The sequence below is a fragment of the Lissotriton vulgaris genome, chromosome 6 (genome assembly GCF_964263255.1).
Source record: "Lissotriton vulgaris chromosome 6, aLisVul1.2, whole genome shotgun sequence".
NCBI classification, from domain to species: Eukaryota; Metazoa; Chordata; class Amphibia; order Caudata; family Salamandridae; genus Lissotriton; species Lissotriton vulgaris.
The window spans coordinates 723,692,365-723,701,469 of record NC_141694.1 but is presented as its reverse complement, the minus strand read 5'-3'; the positions used below and the strand labels follow the sequence as shown (position 1 = coordinate 723,701,469).

Here is a 9,105-nt window from a genome sequence, read left to right as displayed (position 1 = left end):
CAATCTGACTCGCAGTTGAACAGAAACAACCTCTAGGCGTTTTGTCCTTAGACCTACAAAAGGCTTTCGATAATGTCTCATACCAATTCATAGATAAAATCCTAGATAAAATGGTTATTCCCACGTCCTTCACGAGTATTGTCCAGGCACTATATAAAGAAGCATCCAGCCAAATCCTGATAAATGGCTCGCTCTCAGAAAAAATTAAAATTAGATCCGGGATCAGACAAGGATGCCCTCTATCACCAGCCCTCTTTATATGTGCCATTGAACCCCTCCTAAACAAAATCAGACAAGATCAAAGTATCAAAGGTCACTTTTCCCGGGAGGAAAAGGGAAAAAAGTAAAATGTATCAGCTACATGGACGATGTAACAATCTTTTGCAATGATGCCCAAGAAGTTAACAGAGTCATCACACATGTCTCTTCCTTCTCAAAAGCCTCAGTCCTTGAAATCAACAAAGAGAAATCAGTCTGCATGGTCATAGGACAGTGGGACAACCTTGCAAAAACCCCTGTCACAGTCACAAGAGACCCCATTAAGACACTGGGAGTCCATTTCAGCACAGACACAACTGGGGAACAAAACTGGCCTTCAGTAAAGGAAAAAATCCTGAAAGAAATGTATTTTTGGAAGTTAAGAAACCTTTCAATGGAAGGTAAAGTGTTAATCGTTAAAGCAGCTGTCATACTGACTATTCTTCTGTACCTTGCGGTGGTCTTCCCACCAAAAACTGTAATGTTGAATAGCCTACAATAAGTGATCTTTAATTTTGTATGGAATTCCAAAATGGAAAAATTCAAAAGGGAACACATGTACAAACCCAAAGCAAAAGGAGGGAACGATATTCCCAACCTAAAAATGTTTTTGTTTTCAAAATATCTGCACTTTTGTATGAGCGTCCTGGAAAAAAACATTTTTTGTGTCCGACTATATTACATATTTAACTGCCCTAATGTTAACAAAATATAACTTGGTTCAGTTCACAAACAGTACCCCCCACAGTTTTTAACCCCAAACATCTACGAACCTTTAAGAACAATCATTGAACATTGCAAAAAGAATGCCATTGACTATAAGACCTGTATTGAAAAGAACTCTTTGAAGCAGGAATTCAAAGGCTCTGAATCTGTTCTCATGACTAATAACTTGTCGGAAAAACAATCAAAAGCAACTTGGGAACAGACGAGCAACAAAAACCTGTCCAACCACCAGAAAGACATTGCATGGATGGTAGTAACCAGATGTCTGCCAGTAAAGGGTTTTCAGCACAAAAGAAACTTGGCTAAAGATGCAAAATGCCTCAGATCTTCATGTGCCGTAAAAGAGAGCGTCCTACACTTCCTGTGGAACTGTGTCTTTGCACAGGAAGTTTGGAAAAAATGGGGAACTTATCAAAAAAATCACTACACAAATATCACTCTCCTATGAACTTATTCGGTATGGCATTGGCATGTCATGCCCAATGGAGAAACAAGACATGCTATGGAGACTGATCAACTGTGTAAAAGAAACCCTCTGGTCCTCCAGAAACCTCAAACTCTTCAAGCACAAAGACATCACCCCAGAGGAATGCATCAAAATGACACTGGACAAAGTGCAAACCTACGTATTTGTGGATGTGAGAAACAAAGGTCAAGAATGGGCGCTTAACAATTGGAAACAGAAAGACTGGTCCAAATTAATAAACAACCATAGACAGTAAATTAACTTGTCAAATAGGAAAATACAATAATCTCGATGGAAATTTTGCACATGTCCGAGCTGCGTCTCTATCATGGATGCAAAATCAAAATGTTGCCACCATATTGGTTTGGCTAAACTGTAAATATTATTATAATGCTGTCCCCACCGTGGGGAAGACTCCTCCTCGCAATGCACAAAAGACTGAAGCAGTCTTATTCATTTGTCCGTTTTTTAATAAAGTTTTTTCAACAACTGTTAGTTAGTTGAGTATTTGCAAGTTCATTGTCAATTTCAACACATTGCTTTCATGGTTGTCAACGTTTTAACATCTCTATCCAATGCATAAAAATCAAGTTATATATCCCAATGCATTTTGGGCTATCCTTCAGCCCTTCATCAGGGGACAACTCTACAAAAAAGAAAGAAAGAAGTGGCTATCAGCCTGGGTACTTTGATGTATACATGCTTACGAAAACGATTTAACTGTAATGTCTAAAGGTGATAGTGCATATGAACGGATTGAGTGCCCGGAGTGAAATAATAGTGACTATAATGAACGTGACTGATTGTGCCGGTAGTGCAAATTGATAACGATTCTCACAGTGCCGGACCGGTGTCAAAAAGTGTGTTCCCGAAGTAGGAAACCAAGGTGCTTAGATGTACAACGAAATAAGTGTTAAAAGCGGCCATTTCTCCACGTGTATAACCAGCGGTGTGCTGTGTACTGGAAGACTCACTGTTTACTATTGCATAATTCTTCCGTGAGCCTGAAAAATATAACAACAGTGGATACGTCTGATTAGCACTAAGACGTGAGTGTCAGAAGATGACATGTCCCCCGAATAGAGGTACTTACAGAAGTGTGGACGAAAATTCTGCGTTGTGGACCTGCCGAGTGTCGGTTAGAATGAACTCCGTCAACCCGAAGTGCTGGTTGATATGAATATGAAGAGTGAACTAACCCGCGGTAACAGGCGCCATCTTGGAATGGTGAAATTGTTAGAGTTAGGGAGACGGATCGTCCTGAAGTGACAGGATATTAATGAAGTGTATTCCGTGATATTAGAGGCGATGTATAGTGCCTGTGCTGTGAAAGTGTGCACCATGAGGGAGTGTTGTACAAAATATATATGGGAGATAGCATAGGAATTCCATCCTATCATTTAACCCATACGGTTGCATCGTCGCCATGTAGCGGATCCAGTCGTTTTCCCGTTTCAGTAGTGTGTTTATGTCTGGTGGGTTTTATTTGTTCCAAAATCAAATATTTCAATTGTGCAACACTGTGATTGTTCTCCATAAAGTGTGCTGCTACCGTAGACTTGGTGTTTTTTGTCCGGATGTTGCTTTTGTGCTCCAAAATACGTGTTCGAATTTTTCTTTCCGTATGGCCTATGTAACAAGAGCCGCAAGGACATTTGAGCATATAGATTACGTTGAAAGAGTTGCATGTGGCATTAACCTTCAATTTCACTTTGTTTCCTTTCATGGGGTGATTGGTGTAATTTCCTGTTATGACGTTGTTGCAGTTACTGCAATTGTGACATGGCATGAGTCCTTTGTATGTTTGAGCGTCAACTTGATCACTTGGCTTCGTGAGTATTTCTTTAAGATTGCGTCCTCTGGGGTAAGCAAAGATAGGGGTTTGTGCCCAAGATGTTTTGAAAGTCAGGTTCTGTGCTTAACAGAGGCCAGTGTTTCAGAATCATTTTGCGAAATTGGTTGCTAGTAACGGTGTATTTAGACACAACTACCATGCGTGTGTTTTCCACTTTAGGTTTGATCTGTAGGAGTTCGTTGCGGTTCACTTTCTCACATCTGGCAGCTGCCTTATCTAAAACTTCTTGTGGGTATCCTCGAGCTGTGAATCTTTCCAATGTCAATCTTTGTTGGTTTTCACTCTCTCCTGTGGTGGACACGATGCGTTTCACTCTCAGTAGTTGTGAATATGGTAAGTTACGTCTGAGGCCAGGTCGGTGGAAACTCTTGAAATGCAATATTGAGTTACGATCTGTTGGTTTTCGAAAAATAGTGGTAGAGATTTTGCCATCTTGTCTATGCACTGCTACATCCAAAAAGTGGATGGTTTTGTCGTCATACTCCCAAGTGAATTGGATGCGGTCATTGATATGATTCCAGTTTTCCAAGAAGTCAGTGAGACTACCTCCGGTGCCTGTTGACTATCTAAAATATGTGTCTCTTCGAATGTTCTCATGAATGTATTTGCGTAGGTTGGAGCCGCACAATTGCCGATGGAAGTTCCGCATAATTGGGCACGGACTTCTTGGAAAACTGGAATCATATCAATGACCGCATCCGTTACCGCGGGTTAGTCCACTCTACATGTTCATATCAACCAGCACTCCGGGTTGACGGCGTTCACTCTAACCGACACTCGGCAGGTCCACAACGCGGAATTTTCGGCCACGCTTCTGTAAGTACCTCTATTCGGCAGACATGTCATCTTCTGACACTCACGTCTTAGTGCTAATCAGACATATGCACTGTTGTTATATCTTTCAGGCTCACGGAAGAATTATGCAATAGTAAACAGTGAGTCTTCCAGTACACAGCACACCGCTGGTTATACACGTGGAGAAATGGCCGCTTTTAACACTTATTTCATTGTACATCTAAGCACCTTGGTTTCCTACTTCGGGAACACACTTTTTGGCACCGGTCCGCCACTGTGAGAATCATTATCAATTTGCACTACCGGCACAATCAGTCACGTTCATTATAGTCACTATTATTTCACTCCGGGCACTCAATCCGTTCATATGCACTATCACCTTTAGACATTACAGTTAAATCGTTTTCGTAAGCATGTATACATCAAAGTACCCAGGCTGATAGCCACTTCTTTCTTTCTTTTTTGTAGAGTTGTCCCCTGATGAAGGGCTGAAGGATAGCCCGAAATGCATTGGGATATATAACTTGATTTTTATGCATTGGATAGAGATGTTAAAACGTTGATAACCATGAAAGCAATGTGTTGAAATTGACAATGAACTTGCAAATACTCAACTAGCTAACAGTTGTTGAAAAAAACTTTATTAAAAATGGACAAATGAATAAGACTGCTTCAGTCTTTTGTGCAGTGCGAGGAGGAGTCTTCCCCACGGTGGGGACAGCATTATAATAGTCTTTAACCTAACTCACGCTGTAAGGTACAGACAGCGATACCTCTTCTGCACGCCACAGACCATCACATAGGATTACACCACGTGAACTGAGCAGTGCAAATCCCACTCATTATCTTTGTTAGTAAACTGTAAACATGTCAAACTTTAAATAAAGCCTGTTGAAACGTAAAATATAAAAATCTGTTCTTATCAGTTTAATATTTGATACGAAAAAAAAAAAAATCTTATCAGTTTAATATCTGATATGTCCTCTATCTGGGGACCATATATTAAATTGATTTTTGTAACAGGGAGATGGAATAGGAGCTTGCTCTGTCCACTCCACCAATCAACCTGGTATTACAGTACCTCCAGGAATGGTGCACTTCCTCACCCAGGGAAAACAATGCTGTTGAAAAATAGACGAGAAAACGAAAGTAGCTCTTCACGAGCGAACAAAGCAAAACCAAAGTGGATGATGGACGGAGTGTTGAACATTGCAAGCACTCACCCCTAGTCAACTGATCTATCATAATTCTTTAGCTCACTCCGCCACCCCAGTTCAGACATGGCCATATGCAAATCAGTCTGACCCTGTGCCTCATGGGAACATTCCAGCCTGAACTGCGAAGCCATGTCTTCCCTGGACGGGACACAAGCATCCTGGGACCAGTTTCTGGCTAATCAGCCGTCATCAGCCAGGCTAGCTTGAATCCAGAGGCAAAGTTAGCAAGGGACCCACGTCTGGGCATACCCTGCTAACTTAGGGCGGACAAAGCAAAACCAAAGGGGATGATGGACGGAGTGTTGAACATTGCAAGCACTGACCCCAGTCAACTGATCTGGGTTTAATCCATCATCATTCTTTAGCTCACTCCGCCACTCCAATTCAGACATGGCCATATGCAAATCAGTCTGACCCTATGCCTCATGGGAACAGTCCAGCCCGAACTGCCAAGCCAAGTCTTCCCTGGACCGGAGACAAGCATCCTGGGACCGGTTTCTGGCTAATCAGTCGTCATCAGCCAGGCTAGCTTGAATCCAGTGGCAAAGTGAGCAAGGGACCCACGTATGGGCATACCCTGCCAACTTAGGGCGAACAAAGCAAAACCAAAGGGGATGATGGACGGAGTGTTGAACACTGCAAGCACTTGCCCCCAGTCAACTGATCTGGGTTTAATCCATCATCATTCTTTAGCTCACTCCGCCACCCCAGTTCAGACATGGCCATATGCAAATCAGTCTGTCCCAGTGCCTCATGGGAACAATCCAGCCGGAGCTGCCAAGACATGTCCTCCCTGGACCGGACACAAGCATCCTAGGACTGGTTTTGTGGTTTCACCCCTCTTCAGCCAGGATAAACTGGGGTGGCATGGTGAGCAAAAGAATGATGGATTTAACCCAGATCTCTTGACTGGGGGTGAATGTTTTGAGTTGTTCTGCATTCCGTCCATCAATTGTGTGTCTTTTGCATTATACATCCAGTGTCCTTGGTGTGTTCTATTAATAGTTTTATGATAGATCGTAGCCATTATGCACGGTCACTTAGGAGAGGTTCTTACACTGATCTGTCTAAGACATTCAGCACAGTGGTTAGCGGTGCTTAGGATGACAAATGCTCTAACCGGTATGTAACTGTTACCACGGATTTTTTACAGCGCATACCATTACCACGGATTTTTTACAACGCAGGTCATTTTACAACGGAAACCTTTACAACGCAATACACTACAACGCAGATACTATTACAACGCATACCCTTACAACGTAAGTATAATTATAGGTAAGTTTATCTTTTTTAAAAAACATTTATTAGTGGTATTTTGTTATGGGGTACAGGGGTATTTTTAGGTTTTAGGGCTGGGTTTGGGTTTTGGCATACAGGGGTATTTTTAGGTTTTAGGGCTGGGTTTGGGTTTTGGGGTACAGGGGTATTTTTAGGTTTTAGGGCTGGGTTTGGGTTTTGAGGTACAGGGGTATTTTTAGGTTTTAGGGCTGGGTTTGGGTTATGGGGTACAGGGGTATTTTTAGGTTTTAGGGCTGGGTTTGGGTTTTGGGGTACAGGGGTATTTTTAGGTTTTAGGGCTGGGTTTGGGTTTTGAGGTACAGGGGTATTTTTAGGTTTTAGGGCTGGGTTTGGGTTTTGGGGTACAGGGGTATTTTTAGGCTTTAGGGCTGGGTTTGGGTTTTGGGGTACAGGGGTATTTTTAGGTTTTAGGGCTGGGTTTGGGTTTTGAGGTACAGGGGTATTTTTAGGTTTTAGGGCTGGGTTTGGGTTTTGGGGTACAGGGGTATTTTTAGGCTTTAGGGCTGGGTTTGGGTTTTGAGGTACAGGGGTATTTTTAGGTTTTAGGGCTGGGTTTGGGTTTTGGGGTACAGGGGTATTTTTAGGTTTTAGGGCTGGGTTTGGGTTTTGGGGTACAGGGGCATTTTTAGGCTTTAGGGCTGGGTTTGGGTTTTGAGGTACAGGGGTATTTTTAGGTTTAAGGGCTGGGTTTGGGTTTTGGGGTACAGGGGTATTTTTAATATATATTTACAAATAATAAAATTAAAATTAATTTTATTAATAAAATTATTTAATAATTAAATAAATAATTAAATTAAATAATACAAAAATAATTATTTACATTATATATTAATATTATATACTTACCTATACTTGCGTTGTAATGGTATGCGTTGTAATAGTATCTGCGTTGTAGTGTATTGCGTTGTAAAGGTTTCCGTTGTAAAATGACCTGCGTTGTAAAAAATCCATGGTAATGGTATGCGTGCTAAAAGTACGCGTTGTAACATCATACATCTGCTCTAACCTTGTCTGCTGATTTTATAGTGACAGAGGTGTCTGTGCCAAGCATCTTGATTGCCTGACTGCTCAGATTTGGAAAGATTGTAGAAAGAAGGTTTGGCCAATTTCCTGTTTCTCTCTAAGTCCTTAAGCACCATGTTTTTCAAAAGTGAGCACCTCAGGGGAGATCATGTGCGATGTAAGGTTGAAAGAGGACTTGTTTCACAGATTGGTGTTCTACTGCTGGCCCACTGTATTAATGTCACTTGAGTCTTAAAATAAATAATGTAGTCGTATCTTCCAGAAAATGTTTGAGAGCTCCTTATGAATCTCAAAATCATCATCTTTAAATCTGGGGACAAAGCCTAGCCCTTTATTTAGCAGGTAGTTTTCCAGAGGTGTTAAGGTACGGCAGCTGGGTTTCACAACTAGTTCCCCTTGCTGCATTTCCCTGGCTACGGGTCGCCTCTTGTCATGCTGCGTGTGTGGCAGGTGAAGGAGGGGGGGCTCCAATGTACGTGTTCTTCCTCTCGATCTGGCTGACCCTGGGTTGATCTGGATTGACCCTGCCCAGAATAAAGAAAGGTAGAGAAGGAGCTTGAAAATGTGGCATGGAGTAAGCCAAAGATGTTGCTTGCCACCATGGTTGGGTGGAGTGCACTGTTATTGTCCCCTCATCTACCACAGCCGATTCATTCTCTGTGGGTCGGGGGAACTGGAATTACTAGACCCAGAGTCTCCAGAGCAATCAATATACAAAAAGGCGTTGTTACACTCTGTTTACAACCCTTGTTATTCCTGTCTTCCTAGTTCAAGAGGATGGCGTGTATTTATCACTGGTGAAGCTATACATATTTCCAAGAGACGACAGGGCTAGGTCTTTCTTAAATTTCTTGATCTTGGTAACCAGGAGAGAGTACTTGAATTCTTGTATAGTCAGTCTCGAATAAAATGGATAGCCCCACTTTGTAGAAACGTGGGAATAAGAAAGTACAAGGAGGCATACAGAATAATGCAGTCAGACACATCTCGTATTATTGTATTCTGCACAGCCAAGTTTCTAATGGCAATATGGATCAGAGGTGCCAAGTGTTCCCTTGATAGAACTTAGGCTGTTACTTCATCAAAGGGTCTCGCTTAAATGTGTTGTGTAACTTGAATTATTTTGTGAGGACTACTTTAGCAATACTGATCATCAGGATGAGACAGTCCCTAGTGCACCGGCATGCAATCAGGGACATGTCCCTCCTGAACATCTTGTCATCAAAGAAGAGTCTGGGAGCATTAAAGACGATCAAGCCCATCAGGGCACAATTACCTTGCAACTATTCTGTCATAATTGAACCATGCATAGGGATGTGAGTATGAGTTTTGTTTAGGGTGAGAAGCTTGATCCAATCATCTGACGGTACTAGAGATGCGAGGTTGGGGTGTCAAAAGGACTGAGAGAGTGGATCGACTACAGTCATCAAAAGCAAATCCTACAAATTCAGCCATGTTTATGG

The 9,105-nt window shown here is 42.0% G+C and overlaps 1 non-coding gene across 1 annotated transcript; it reads left to right on the top strand.

Moving 5' to 3' along the window:
- Positions 1–5,011: 5,011 nt before the first annotated feature.
- Positions 5,012–5,203, top strand: LOC147707900 (U2 spliceosomal RNA). Its single transcript, XR_015297099.1, has one exon. It is a non-coding gene; the product is annotated as a U2 spliceosomal RNA (small nuclear RNA).
- Positions 5,204–9,105: the final 3,902 nt, after the last annotated feature.